This window comes from Sus scrofa, chromosome 8 (assembly GCF_000003025.6).
Source record: "Sus scrofa isolate TJ Tabasco breed Duroc chromosome 8, Sscrofa11.1, whole genome shotgun sequence".
NCBI classification, from domain to species: Eukaryota; Metazoa; Chordata; class Mammalia; order Artiodactyla; family Suidae; genus Sus; species Sus scrofa.
The window spans coordinates 81,896,906-81,912,604 of NC_010450.4; the positions used below are offsets into that span (position 1 = coordinate 81,896,906).

A 15,699-nucleotide genomic window follows, 5' to 3' on the forward strand; every position below is an offset into this window, starting at 1 on the left:
CGTGTCAACTTGACCAGGCTCTAGTCCTCAGTTAAGACCTTTAGGATTCTTTTTTAAAATGTTAAACAGTACTGCCTGTGAAAGACAGTTTGGGTTACTTGTTTGCAAATCAAACTTTATTAAGCAAAATATTTTAAATGTTTGGAACTCAAATGGAATTACAAGTCAAAAGCATATAATGTGAAGGGGTTTCTCCTATTTGTAGTTTTTTTTGTTTTGTTTTGTTTTTTTAATTTTTTCTACAATTTTTAAAGGTTACTTTCCATTTGCAGTTGTTAAAAAATATTAACTCTACTTCCCATGCTGAAATACGTCCTTGAGCCTACCTTATACCCAGTAGTTTGTGGCTCCCGCTTCCCCACCCCTACATTGTCCCTCCTCTCCCTCACCACTGGTGACCCCGAGTCTGTGAGTCTGCCTCTTTTTTATTATATTCTCTAGTTTGTCATAGTTTTACAGTTCTACATATAAGCAATATCATACAGTATTTGTGTTTATCTAACTTATTTCACTTAGCATAATGCCCTCCCAGTTTATCCATGTTGCTGCAAATAACAAAATTTCATTCTTTTTATGGCTGAGTAGTATTTCATTAGAAATAATCTCACATCTTCTTTATCCATTCATCTGTCGACAGACATTTAAGTTGCTTCCATATCTTGGTAATTGTAAATAATGCTGCTGTGAACATTGGGGTGCATATATCTTTTCAAATTAGTGGTTTGGGGTTTTGTTCAAATATATACTCAGCAGTGTAATTGCTGGGTCATGTGGCATCTCCTACCTGGAACTCCTTTTTTCCCCCTTAGTCATTTAGATAAAATAGTAATCTGTTTGGTATTTATTTCTTCTGTAGAATAAATAGTAAACAATTGTAAATATGGCACAAAGAAATTCTATTGACTCTTCTACATCAGTAGAATACTACTTTACTACTGTCTGGCCTCTAGTTAGAAAATAAGGAAAGGTCTCCTTCCTAATAGATTTATAATAAGAGGAACCAAGATGAAATCTTCAGAAACAATGGCTTGTTGGACTTCAATGTGCTCAAGTGCCTCCAAAGTATTTATAGTTAACTGTTGAGTAACTACTTCCATATGATATTTTGCTTACTTCAAGATGTTGTCTTGTCATGTATTTGGGCATTTGTCCTATATTTTTTAGTTCCCTTCCCATTAGGCTCTCACTTTTTCTGCCCAGGTGAGAAAGCAGAAGAAGTATAATCCATCTGTTAGATTACTTGTTTTAATGAATTGTTTGGTGGAGAATAAATTGAGCTACTCACATTTTCAGATTTTACTAGTATAAACTCTACCCAGCATGATAATAATCATAAAAAAAAATACTCTTCAAAACCGGCTTCTGATCAGAGCCATGTGTCCTCTTATTGCAATCCTGATTTGGCTTTATGAAAAATCTCTTCCAGGAGTTCCCACTGTGGCACAAAGGGTTAATGATCTTCTCTTGTCTCTGCGGTAGTGCAGGTTCAACCCCTGGTCTGGCACAGTGGGTTAAGGATCCAGCATTGCTGCAGCTGTGGCATAGGTCACAGCTGTGGCTTGGATTCAGTCCCTGGTCCAGGAACTTCCATATGCTGTGGGTGTGACTGTAAAAAAAGAAAAAAAAAATTCTTCTGCTTTGCTATACTCCATAAAGGAATTTATTTTTCTATTCTTTTTCTGTTTTATCGTCCCATTTTTTTTTTGTAAGAGAATGTTGTGTTTTAAAGGGATTAGGAGCAGAACGAAAAAAATGCACTTCAAAGTATTATTCAGACACATAGAAGACAAAGAAACAAAAGAAATAAACAAACCAAACCAAACAGCAACAAACAGGTAGATGCAGAGAAAAGAGTGGCGATCAACAGGGGGAAAGGCGGGGGTGGAGGGAGCCAAACAGATGAAGGGGATCAACTGACAGATGAAAACTAAATTTTGGTGGTGAACACACTGTAAGGTATACAGATGTAGAAATATAATGTACACATGCAACTTATATAGTATTATACACCAGTGTTACCTCAATAAAAAATAAATTTAAAAAAAATATTATTCAGTACATAGAATCTAATAAAAATGATACAAAAGAATTCATTTACAAAACAGAAAAAATATATTATTCAGACAGTAAAACTCAGCTATTGATGTGGTAGAAAAAATTAAATTCTCCAGAAGGCTATAAAAGTACACACCTTTACTGATTCATTTGACCAAGATTAGAAATCATTGTAAGGGTGATGAAAAATAATAATCTTTCAGATTCAAATATAAATGAGAATTCTCATACTACTGTATATTCAGCATGTTTGGTGGTAGGTATTCTATTTGGAAATAAAACCTACAGGACATTATCAAACACACTTGTTTATTTACATAGACAGATTTAACTTGAAAAACACTAAAACACTAAATTTTACACACAATTTTTTTGTAATGCTTCAAAATTATTTCTTCAGGGGAGTTCCATTGTGGCATAGTGGTTAACGAATCTGACTAGGAACCATGAGGTTGTGGGTTCGATCCCTGGCCTTGCCCATTGGGTTAAGATCCAGCGTTGCCGTGAGCTATGGTGTAGGTCGTAGACGTGACTCGGATCCCGCATTGCTGTGGCTCTGGCGTCCGCCCGCAGCTACATATCCGATTAGACCCCTAGCCTGGGAACCTCCGTATGCCATGGGTGTGGCCCTAGAAAAGACAAAAAAAAATTATTTCTTCAACCAAAAATCTTATTATTCTATCTTCTCTCTGCTGAAAAATCTTCCTGGCCTTACTACTGTCGACAAGTTAAGTCCAAGCTTCTCAACCTTTTTTCACCACCATGGTCCCTGACTACACCCACACACACACACACACTATACTGTACTATTATCGCCTTAATTCCAGTTCTAGCCCCATCCGGGGAAATCTCACCCCCTGCCCCCCTGCAAGGTCCTTCTCAAATACTGAGATCTTCCCTGATTCTCACTACATACTGTCTCTGCTCTCTTTTCCCACACTGAATGTCATTCTTTTCTCTCCAAGCATTTTTCGTTTGTCATACCTGTGTCCTTTCATGGCCATTTCTGTAATTGACTTGTCTGTCTCATCAGACAGTGAGTCTCTGGAAAACAGACCCTTATGTTGGTATTCCCTATAAAAGAAGGCACAATGTCTGACATCTACTAGGTACAAGTAAATATTTGTCAAATTAAATAGAATTCAAAATGAGTATGTATGTCCTAGCCGCCGTAAACTAGTTTGCACTTGCCACTTTTTAAAACAAGATGTATCGTTGCCTGCCTCCTTGAAAAATGTGGGGAAAAAATCTTAATGATCCAATCCTGTATTTTGATTACCATCCAATTATCACATGAAGGTAAGACAACACCAAGTACGATGTTGACAAAATGAAGAAATACGGAAATATTATTTGGAAATCTGAAGAGCTTTTAGGTTTTCAAATTTTGCCTTTCTTCTCTGAAGAGGCACCTTTAATCTTGCTATTGAGGGGTCCCAGGTATTCAGAAAAAAGCAGATCAAAGATTTGAAAGATACATTATAAAAGCCGTGCGGTTATCTTCACCTCTGAGACTTACATCCTCCAAACAAATCATTAGCTCACAGAGCAGGCAGAGGAACATGACCCCCTAAGGGAATAGAGCAGTGAGAGCACTCAGGTCTCTAGATAAAATAGAACAGTGATTCACCAGCAATCATCTTTCGTCTTTGTACCTTTCAGAGGGAACACGGCAAATATGGGAACCTTCATACTCTTCTTAATACGCTTAGATATGGTTGGAATGATTTCATATCTCCCCTTTCCCTTCCAATAGTAAAATAAGAATAGATTCCCCTCCCAAATGTAGGAATGTAGAAGAAACTCAGATTTTATTGTAATTCAGTACAGTTATTCAAGCCTGAAGCAATAGAAATTGGTTGGTTCTGGAAGACTTAAGGGTATCTGAGTTTCTGCTGATTTTTTCAGAAGATAGTGTATTTTCTTTACCAGAATTAGTATCTATACAATCATGAAAAAAAATTAATGAGGAAATAATTTCATCTTGCCTTTTGGAGCTCACAGGCCCAGATGAGAAGCAATGACATACAAGCAAAGGCTTTCTTAATTTAACCTAGTAGACCTGTTAACCTAAAAAATGTAATTATAGCCATTTAAATGCCAACGTGGTTAACCACTTCATTCATGATATTAATAACATGGCTTTAATGTGCATTCTTATTGTAGCCAAATGTAAATGGTATCAGATAAATAGGATGCAAATGCTGAGTATAGAAATAGATGAATACACTGGCTAGTCAGTAAAGACACTTACTGTTTTATATGAAAAGCCATGTAAAGTTTTCCTGAGTGCCAAAACGATCACACTAGTTGTATGAGTCATCATTTAATATTCTTAAAGGAAGGCAATCAAGAGCATGAATTTGTCTTCCAGCCTTGCTTTGTGTTGGCTCGATGTGTGGTTATGGGTTTAATGTCAAGCCACATTTAACTACCCTATCTTTTGCTTGTACTTTTCACACATGGGTTCAACCATTTTAAAGAATGGGAAAAAGCCACATTCCCAAGTGAGTCTTGTGTTCTGTTATACTTTGATCAGCTACTCCTGTTTGTTAAATAACAATAACAATGATGGAAACGTTATAGAATTAGCCCAAAAGTCAGCAAGCAGGTTTTATATCGTCCTATTGTCACAGAGCAAACCTGTCAAATGTAAAAAAGAAATTCTGCTTAAACCAACCACAATTCCTCAGTGAGAGCATCTTCTAAATAAATAAAGTATTTTGTAGTCCTTAAGAGTACAATCTAGGAGTTCCCGTCGTACCTCAGTGGTTAATGAATCCGACTAGGAACCATGAGGTTGTGGGTTCGATCCCTGGCCTTGCTCAGTGGGTTAAGGATCCGGCGTTGCCGTGAGCTGTGGTGTAGGTTGCAGACACGGCTCAGATCCCAAGGTTCTGTGGCTGTGGCATAGGCAGGCGGCTACAGCTCCGATTGGACCCCTCGCCAGCCTACACCAGAGCAACAGCAATGCGGGATCTGAGCCTCGTCTGTGACCTACACCACAGCTCATGGCAACACCAGATCCTTAACCCACTGAGCAAGGGCAGGGATCGAACCCACAACCTCATGGTTCCTAGTCGGATTTGTTAACCACTGTGCCACGACAGGAACTCCTCAAGCTCTTTCTAAGTAGACTAAATTCTAGAACAAAACTCAAGAACATTTATAGGAATAAAAAATATTTAGCAGAGTTCACTGGTGGCCTAGCAGTTTAGGACTCAGAGTTGTCACTGCTGTGGCTTGGGTTTGATCCCTGCCTGGGAACTTCTGTGTGCCATGGGTGTAGCCAAAAAAAATAGCACCCAACAAGGTAAAATATATAGTATCTGGCATCCAGTCAAAATTACATGAACATGCCAAGAAGCAGGAAGATATAAATCATAATGAAGAGAAGGTATATAAATAGAAACTGACCCAGATACGCAACAGATGATAGAATTAGCAGACCAGGACTTAAAAGGTTATTAAAACTACATTCCATATGTTTAAGGATATAGTGGAAAGATTAAACATATAGACTCAGGAAAGATACTTTTTAAAGCCAAATTGAATTTCTGGAGGTAAGAAATAAAATGTCCAATATTGGAAAAAACAAACAAACAAACTTGGATGAGATTAGCACAAGATTTAGATAATGCAAAGGAAAAATCCAGCTTGGAGACATAGCAATAGAAATTATCCAAAATGAAATACAGGGGAAAAAATTGAAATGATATGAATAGTGCATGTCAGAGAACTGTGGGTCAACTTTAAGAAGCTTAATTTGTGAATAATTTGGAGACCTCAAAGAAGAGGAGAAGATGAGGGAACTGAAAAACTATTTTTAAAAATAATGAATGGCTATTTTTTTCTGAATGTGATGAAAACTATAAACCCACAAATCTAAGAAGCTCATTGAGTCCTAAGCAAAAGATATATGAAAATTAAACCAAAGCACATCATAATCACAGTGTTTAAAATAAGTGATAAAGAGAAAAGTATGGTATGGTGTGGTAGGGGTGATATGAAACAAAGATGATAGGAGCTTAAATCTCCCTAGAAATAATGTAAATCAAAAGGGAATGAATGAAGCAACTTATTTAAAGTACTAGAGGGAAAAAAGAACTATCAAACCTGAATTCTATACCCAATGAAAGTATCTTTCAAAAATGGAGGTAAAGTAAAGATTTTTCCAGGCATACAAAAGCTTAGAAAATTCATCACTAACACACCAGTGGAAGGAATGTTAAACTCCTCCAGGCAGAAAGAACATGAATCTACATCATAATCTGACCTACATATAGAATAAACACAGAAGTGAGAAATTTGTCAGAAATTTGTCAAAAACAAAATATGTTTCTTTTTAAAATTACTTGAAAAATAATTGACTATTGAAAGCAAGAATTATAATAAAGTATTGTGGCATTTATAAAAAATGTGGAATTAAATTAAATAGAAAAATCTGGTTCTACAAAAGCACTTTCTGTTTCAACCAGACAGACAACTGTTAACTTGGGGACCACATGGTAGCTTGATATTTGGGCTGAATTTCTTAGTGCTCACCCTATCAAGCTCTTTTTTGTGAACCCCTTTTTTGAAGCTATATTCTCATTGCCTAGTGGTTTCGTCCCTTTAAAGGGGATTTATTTTGTTTTCCATCTTGTTTTCTCTTGGATTGAAAAAACAGTCTGGCTTAGGATGAGTGATCCATTTTTATCCTGAGTATCTTTCAGTCCCAAATCATTTCTGCCTCCCCTAAACAGCTTCTGATGTAGGCTTTGTGGATTTTAATGGCCTTCTTGCTCTCTGGTATAAAATTGTCTCAGGCTCATAATATACATCCTTGACTTCAGACCTGTAATCAGCCATTTGTAGAATGGTTATAAAAGTAAATTTTGAAAAATCAGTCTCTAAAAATCTAAAATAAAATAAAATAATCACCCCAAATATGTATCCAGTTGGTAATGTAGTCACAGAGAAAGGAATTATTCTAAGTAGCTTTAAAACAGAGAAATTTGGGGAGTTCCAGTTGTGGCTCAGTGGTAACGAAGCCAACTAGTATCCATGAGGATGTGGGTTCAATCCCTAGCCTTGCTCAGTGGTTTAAGGATCCAGCGTTGTTGTGAGCTATGGTGCAGTTTGAAGATGCAGCTCAGATCCCGCATTGCTGTGACTGTGGTGTAGGCCAGCAGCTGTAGCTCTGATTCAACCCCTAGCCTGGGAACTTCTGTATGCCACAGGTTTGGCCCCCCCAAAAAAAAGAAAAACAAAACAAAACAGAAATTTAGCCAAATGTCTCAGTTGGATATATATTAAAAAATGTACCCCCCCACAAAAAAAAACTTAAGATGTTTTCAGTAGTCATATTAGTTTTATTATTATGAGACTGTTTTGAGTGTTACGTAGGATACATTAGATAGATAATTATTTCATATACTAAGTCTTTTATTCCCAGTGTCTTTGCAAACTGGGATTTTCAGTGTTGCAAAAGTTTCCTCATTTATAAAATCAGTGTAGGAAGGTAATTAAACTATATGATCGAATTTCTTTTTAGTTCCTTTAATCTATGGTCCCTAAGTTTCTAAGAAAATTTTTATGCTTTTAAAATTCGCTTTGCTCTAATTAAATTTCAGGAAATCTTGAAAACCGGAAGAATTAGTATGAGTTTTAAACATATGTTCTCAATATGATTTGAAATAATCCCCATATAGTAACTCCTTTACATTATCTTTGCCACAGTATTACAAGTATAACAACATATAGTGAAGGGCGGGAGGGCAAAAATAAAGGTTTCTGTGAAGAATCACTGCATAATCTGAAACACAGTTACTTCAAAGTTCCTTAGTCATACTCTCCAGTAACACTTCTATAAGGCTTTTTAGACACACAAACTGAAGTACAGAATTAAGGCAAATTCAAAAGAGACAAGGCTGTCAATTTTGAAAAGGCATATTTCAGTACTGGGCAATTTTGTTTGACCAGATTCCTCAGATACTGTGTGGTGAAGAATTTGGGCTTTGAAGTCAGGCAACCTCCAAGCTCCTTCATTTCATAGTTGGTGGACCTGGGTAACTTTACCTCTGTTAGCTCATCTATAAAGGAAGATGACAGTTTCCACCCCCACAGGGTTGCCTTGAGAGCCCAGTGACATAAAGCATCTGTATGGAAGACCCATTGGTCCTCTACCCAGTGGCCATTGCCCAACTTCTTTCCTGCTAACAGAATCCTGATTGTTCTTGCTCCTCAAGTCACCATGTCCTTGCAGAGAGGTTAGCCCCTTCTCCATCCCCAGTGGTTGAGTATTTACTAATATTATAAGCTGGTCACTGTGACCTCATTATACTTGCCAAGTTCTGGCTTTACGGAGGAAGTGGGACCCAACCGTAATTAGTGATATAAGAAGATCTCCTGAGGAATTCCTAGGAATGTTTTCTTCATTCTTAAAGAGAAGAACCAACAAGGATATTCCCTTTCTCCTGACTTTAAATGCCGATGTGTGAATAGGAGATGCCTGGAACTGCTGTAGCCAACATGCAACTAAGATATCAAAATGGTAAGGATGGTAGGAAAGCACAGAAGGAATCTTAAAGACATCTCTGCATGCTAAATTATCTAACCCTGGAACTGGCCACCACCTTTTTTTTTTTTAATATGATATAAATTTCTTAAGCCACTCTTAGTTGGATTTTTTGTTACTTGCCACTGAAAGCACTCTGGACAATAAAATGCCAGCTAGTGCTGACACACTGTCACAACACAGTGTAGCCACTGTGGTTGTTGTCATGGCCTCAGCAGCTAGAACAATGCCTGGCATAGAACAGTGCTCAAGGAATCCTTCAACTGTGGACTCTTTGTTGCAAAACTTACTATTTATTAAATTCAGTTTTCAAGCATTAGGCATTATCTCAGAATCTGACATTCTTTCTAAATTTTTTAAAAGGCCCCATGTTATAAATTCACTCTTTTCAACTCTTTTCCTAATTCAGACACTTATTCTTCAAAGGATGGAAATTATGAACATTGTTAGGAAGAAATCAGTCTGATTGAACTGATTCACATCTTATGATGAATAACTGAAAGTACTTTAGCCTATTTAGAGGAACTAGGGTTTTTAGAATGGTGGGAGATTACCTGTTGCGAGAATTTAGACTACCACATGCAATTGAAAGTATTCAGGGAGCGTGGGGCAAGCTCATTATGAAGAATGAGGCCAACACAGGCACTGGTCTTGGAATTTGCACCAAAGATTGCATTTCTCAGCTGCTGGCAACTAGTCAGGGCTCTGTGACTTGTTGTGGCCAACGGGCAAAAGTCACTTCTGGGGAAGCAAAGCAGAACCCAACCAAGATACCACAGCTGATTCTCACCCTACGGCAGTGATCGTGGAAATGCCTTAATAACCATTATAAAGCCTCATGATGGAAACAGCTGGATCACTAAATCTCTCCATGTGGAATATTTGTCCTGGAAAGCCATTCATATCTGCAGCAGACTTTGTGTGAACACAGAATCATCCTTTATTTTGGTGAACCACTGAGATTTTTGGAGTTGTTTGTTACCACAGCTTAATTTAGCCTGCCCACATCCAGAAGCTTCAGGAGTCTTCATGACAGCTCCCTGGACAGCAGCAGTGGGAACTCCAGTGGGAGAGCTGGGATAGCCATTTCTCAGTATGACAGCCTGTAAATGATGTGTTTACAGGTTATTGGTCTGCCTGTAATTTTTTAGAGGCAGAAATCCTTAAAGTCCTTTTCTAGTACAGAAAACAAGTTAGAGAAGACAAATGGGAGATAAAAACATAAAAATGTATTCTTTATATACTCCATGTACTGTCAAAAAACTTAAGCAAGATGCATCTTTTCTGTTAATCTCACAATGATAGATTATCAAAGTGTACTTCTAATAAACTTCAAGAAGGAGCTTGGAGAAATCAATGACTTCTGTAATTGATACGAAAATAAAATCATTCCAAAGACGAAATATGCTAAACAAGACAAATCAATACTTAATTGCAGACAAAAAAAAAAAAGGCTGCTGAACTTGAGCCTCAATTTCATATTTCCTCATTCAAATACAGTTCACCCATCTTCATATATTTTGACAAGTGACAAGTGTGCTTTCTTAGGAATCAAGTATGTCTTCAGAAAACGAATGCTCACTTCTTTGGGAAAGAATAATGTAGCCCCAGATCCCTCGGGTTGAAAGATCTTTTTTTTTTTTTTTTCCTCCTCTGAGAGCCTCCTTCTCTATCTGCTGCCTTGGTTCAATAAAAGAGAATTCTTGATTGCTTAGACAAAAACTATGCTTCTTTGAGATTCTGCTCACAGTTCTTGGTAGCTGATGGTGTTACCAGTTTTAACTTTCCAATATACTCTGAACTCACCACTTCTAAGAAAAAGATTTAGCTGTGTTTCTCTAATCTGGTGTTATTTCAATTTTGTCTTTTAATTGCTAGTTTGAAAAGCTTATGAAAAGTTTGCTGGCTGGCCAGACCAGAGTAAAGCCATAGTAAATGCTGTAGCTGTATCCGAGGAAGGCTAGGGTTTGAAGTTCTAGGGGAACCCTGTTGTCATACCTTTGTGTTTATCTTATTCCTAGTGAGGGGGGTCTCACCTCTGCTTCTAGTTATGTCCGTTTACTTATGGTCATAGATTCCAAATACTGTGTGCATTTAGCTAAGCACTTTCTACCATTGCTAGAAATTAGGGGCAAAAAGACCCTTTCCTATGTAAATGTAATTTTTCTTTGGTAAGGCTCTATTGGGACAATTCCATATGATTTCTTTGGAAAAAGAAGTTAACATTAGCATTTTATCCTGCTATATAGCACAGGGAACTATATCAAGTCACTTGTGATGGAGCATGATGGAGAACAATGTGAGAAAAAGAATATATATATATATATGTGACTGGGTCACTGTGCTGTACAGTAGAAATTGACAGAACACTTTAAATCAACTATAATGGAAAAAATAATCTAAAAAAACCATTTTAAACATGAACATATTGGGGGAGTTCCCGTCGTGGCGCAGTGGTTAACGAATCCGACTAGGAACCATGAGGTTGCGGGTTCGGTCCTGCCTTGCTCAGTGGGTTAAGGATCCGCGTTGCCGTGAGCTGTGGTGTAGGTTGCAGACGCGGCTCGGATCCCGCGTTGCTGTGGCTCTGGCGTAGGCGGTGGCTACAGCTCCGATTGGACCCTAGCCGGGAACCTCATATGCGCGGGAGCGGCCAAGAAATAGCAACAATAGCAACAACAACAACAACAGACAAAAAGACAAAAAAAAAAAAAAAAAAAAAAAAAAACATGAACATATTGAAAGCACACATTTTGTTGGCTTCTAATTTTTTCCAAATTTCCCTTATCTGGATATTTTGTGGGAGTTTTTATTTCTCATTACCTCTCCCCATGGTGTTTTCATCACGATGAGTTTTGATTTTTTTTTTACCACCACGTCAATCAAAAATTAAATCCATGGTCCCAGAATTGGCTTTCCTTTCAGTTGTTTTACTCTATCCTCCCTGTGTTTTTAACTCCCAGCCATGAGTGAATGTTTTCATATTCTAGGTTCTCTAGCATAATTTATAGAAAAATAAATATTTTTCATGATGAGTATTCTTTTAGAAATCATAAATCACCTGCAGTGCCTTATTATGATGACTGACTTGACTAACAATCCTTGGATATGTATTCACTTCTCATGGGTGATATCTGCCTCCTGGGGATGGATACAGTGTGCCCCATATGAGAAATAGTGAGCAAGAATCTAATCAGATGAAATGCTAGAATACTACTTAATTTCTCTGTGTGTGTGTATGTGTGTGTGTGTGTGTGTGTGTGTGTGTGTGTCTTTTTAGGGCCGTACTCGTGGCATGGAGGTTCCCAGGCTAGGGGTCGAATTGGAGCTGTAGCTGCTGGCCTATGCCACAGCCACAGCAACACCAGATCCAAGCCACATCTGGGACCTACACCACAGCTTACGGCAGCGCCAGATCCTTAACCCACTGAGCAAGGCCAGGGATTGAACCCACAACTTCATGGTTCCTAGTTGGGTTCATTTCTGCTGCGCCACAACAGGAGCTCCAGCATTGCTTAATTTCAATGCCAGTTCATCCTGACTAGTGTCTTGACCTTCCTGAAGTGAATCCTTGAAAACACTACAAATGCCCTGGACTGCATTTGCTTCCTGAACCATCTCAACTGTCTGCAATAATATAACTATTAAAAGCAGCAATAGAAATTCCATGGTGGCCTAGTAGGTTAAGCATCAAGCATTGTCACTCCTGTGGCATGGGTCTGATCCCTGGCCTGGGAAATTCCACATGCCATGGGTGTGGCCAAAAAGAAAAAACACGACAATGCACTCAGGTTTTTGTCTTCCTTTCATTGCCTTCTAACCTTCAGTCAAAAAATCTGAGCCAAACGGATGTTCTTTCATCATGCCCTAAAGGTAAACAAAGTTTGACTTTGTCAAACCAATAAGGAAAACTAAAGTTAGCTCATTTAAGTGCTGTGGCTCTAAGGGATTGCATTTATTGACGTCTAACATGGAATCAGGCACCCAAAATAAGAAAAGACGGGTTAATTTTAGCCATTAGTTAGACCAGTCTGATTTCTCTGAATTAAGACTATCTGTACATTTCATTCTATCAGCAGCTAATAAGTGTATCTTGAACTGTTATCAAAGGGAGTTTAGTTTAACACTTTCAAAGATCTAATCTTGCTTATCAAATATGCTCCTGGGAAAAGATAATGCAGTTTTCCTAGAGTCTTCACATGTTTTTAACTCAGATATAAAAATAACAACGAGAAAAATATGAAATGAAATGAAGCTTCAAAATCAATAGTCAGAAAGAGGATTAATGAGAAAAACTAGAAGAATTTGGGTCAAAACGACTGTCAGAGAATTTTGAGTTTAATATTTTAACTGTTCAGATTTGTTTGGCCCAAGTTTTCACCACCACCCCCTAACAGAATTTTGAAAAGGAGGAAATCAACTATACAGGAGGAAGCTATTATGTCCAACCTTTAGGTATTCATTAAAATGAAAACCTAAATTATTTTTTTAATCTCATTGTGTTCAATATAATGTTAGCAAAAGAAACAGTATTTTTTCATAAAAATCTTAGTAGGACAGATGAACAGAATGATAATGTGATTTTACCATAGGAATACTCCCTAAAATATTGATGTCCAAATAGGGGTGTGTGTGTGTGTGTGTGTGTGTGTGTGTGATATCTCTCATATAAATGAATTCACTTGTTCACTCACTTTCATCCAGGGCTCTATATTGTAATCTTATTTGAGGATTCATATGATAAAATGTGAATATAGTATATTCCTTAGTAATTTGATTGGCAGGAAACAGAGGAAAAAACATTATACATGGCTTTTTAATAATTTATAATTACTTACATGAATCTGCTAAGTTTAGGCACACAATTATATGACTAATTACGTTGAAAATCCAAGCGGATGCTTAAATAGATGACCATGCCCTGAGGTCTTTCCAGTTGTTTCTGCTGTCTCATTTAACCATGCAAATGTTATTAAGCATTTCCTGGCTAAAAATTTTCAAGCATGTGCAAGTGTAATTGCATAAATAATTATGCATAATATTGTCACTGTCTATATCTAACATAGAATTTTCCTTTTCAAAAAATATATCAGCTTTATAACTGGTAGCTTTCTCAACACATGCTAAGAAAAATATAATTTGTAAGACATAGGTAGATCAAAACCAGTCTAGGGCTCTTTCTCCAGGAATTTTCTTTACTCTCTTTAGTATATCAGTTTGAAGGGAAACAAAGATCAAGCCATATACTAAAATTAAGGCAAATTTTAAGTATCTATAAACGAAACAATCTATGCTTGCACATGGACCCAACTGAAAGTGTATAATTCAATAACTATTTTTAGAACCACATAAATATTTATACGGACTTAATAACAGGGGATCCAAAAGAATAATTGCCCTGTTCTACAAGGAAGTATGTGTATGGCAAGTGTTTCAAGTTTGCAGCTACTAAGGCTAGTTTATAAAACAGCAAAAAATATTCAGAAAGAAATGAATGAGCACATATACATTGGCAGATTAACTTCCTGTCATGAGAATATTAAGGAACCTTTACAATATAGAATACTGCCTTTGCCTTGGTTAGATTTTGCACAGCCCTGCTTAGCAAGTCACAGATCCCTATGCAAAGTTGGGCATGTGTGCAGCTGATTGGTGGAGACTGGCTCAGACTAACTCTGCTCAGCTGCAAGGGAAGCTGGGAAAGTGAATATCTGGCTTTTCAATGACTAGAAGGAGAACAAGTCCCAACTGTCCACTTAAATTTATAAAGTAGAGGATTTCTTAAGGATGGAAACAGAGGTTTAGATGCTGACAGGGCATCACTAGAAATAGTGATGAGTGCTATGTGGGAAAATACAGTGGGGTAAGAAGATAGAAAGTGATTGGGTTTGGGGAGGGCTCCTTTAAACAGAAGGTTCAGAGAAGACTTTGAAAAGAGGCATAGTTTGCAGAGAATCCTGATTTGAAATGATGAAACAAGCTGAGTGAATATCTCAGAAGATGAGAAGATATCCAGGTAAAGCTGGCCTTGTTTGAACAGCAAGAGGACCAATCTAGTGGGAGCAAATTGAGTGAGGAGGGGAAGGTAGAATTGAGGTTCCAGTGGAAAAAACTTAGTTAATTTAGGCCTTTCAGGCCATAGTGATGACTTGGAATTTTATTTCAATTTTGATGAAAAATTATCATTGAAGTCTAAGAACAGGACTCTGACTTTATTTTTGGCTGCACCCATGGCATACAGAAGCTCCCGGGCCAGGGACTGAGTCCATGCCATAGCATTAACCAGAGCCACAGCAGTGACAATGCCAGGTCCTTAATCTGCTAGCCACCAGGGAACTCCCAGGACTCTGACTTTTTAAAAAAGATCACTTTGACTGCTATGTGAAGAATGGTTTGTAAGGCAGAGGCTTTTTTGACTAAAACCTACAGCAAGAAATGTATTTTTTTTTTTTTTTTGGTCTTTTTGCCATTTCTTGGGCCGCTCCTGCAGCATATGGAGGTTCCCAGGCTAGGGGTCAAATCGGAGCTCTAGCCAGCGGCCTACACCACAGCCACAGCAGTGTGAAATCCGAGCCACGTCTGTAACCTACGCCACAGCTCCCGGCAACGCCGGATCCTTAACCCACTGAGCAAGACCAGGGATCGAACCTGCAACCTCATGGTTCTTAGTTGGATTCGCTAACCACTGCGCCACAACGGGAACTCCAACAGTAAGAAATGTATTTTTATGTTGTGACGTAGAATACACAATCGAATCAAGAGTTTGACAAAGCTATCCTTCTTTCATGTGATGCACTCTGGTATTTTTCTATTGTAGTCTAGTCTATTTCATTTTTTAAAAATTATAAATAGAAGATTCTTATGAGGAAAGATGACATTGGTGTTAGAATTGTTCACTGGTGATTCAAGATAACCTGTTGCATTTTCTGTTATGATTCAAGTATTTTAAGATAACCCTGTGTAAAATTAAACTTCACAAGAAGCCTTAGGTAGTTTCTCCAGGGTGCAATTCAAGGCCAGCTGCATCAAAAATTACCTGGTTGAGGAAGCTCCCATGTGATGCAGCAAGTTAAGGATCTAGCATA

At 37.7% G+C, this 15,699-nt stretch overlaps 1 protein-coding gene across 4 annotated transcripts in view; it reads left to right on the top strand.

Annotated features, from left to right (window-relative positions):
• TTC29 (tetratricopeptide repeat domain 29) overlaps positions 1 to 15,699 on the top strand; it is a 235,139-nt gene that overhangs the window by 150,427 nt on the left and 69,013 nt on the right. The window lies entirely within an intron of this gene.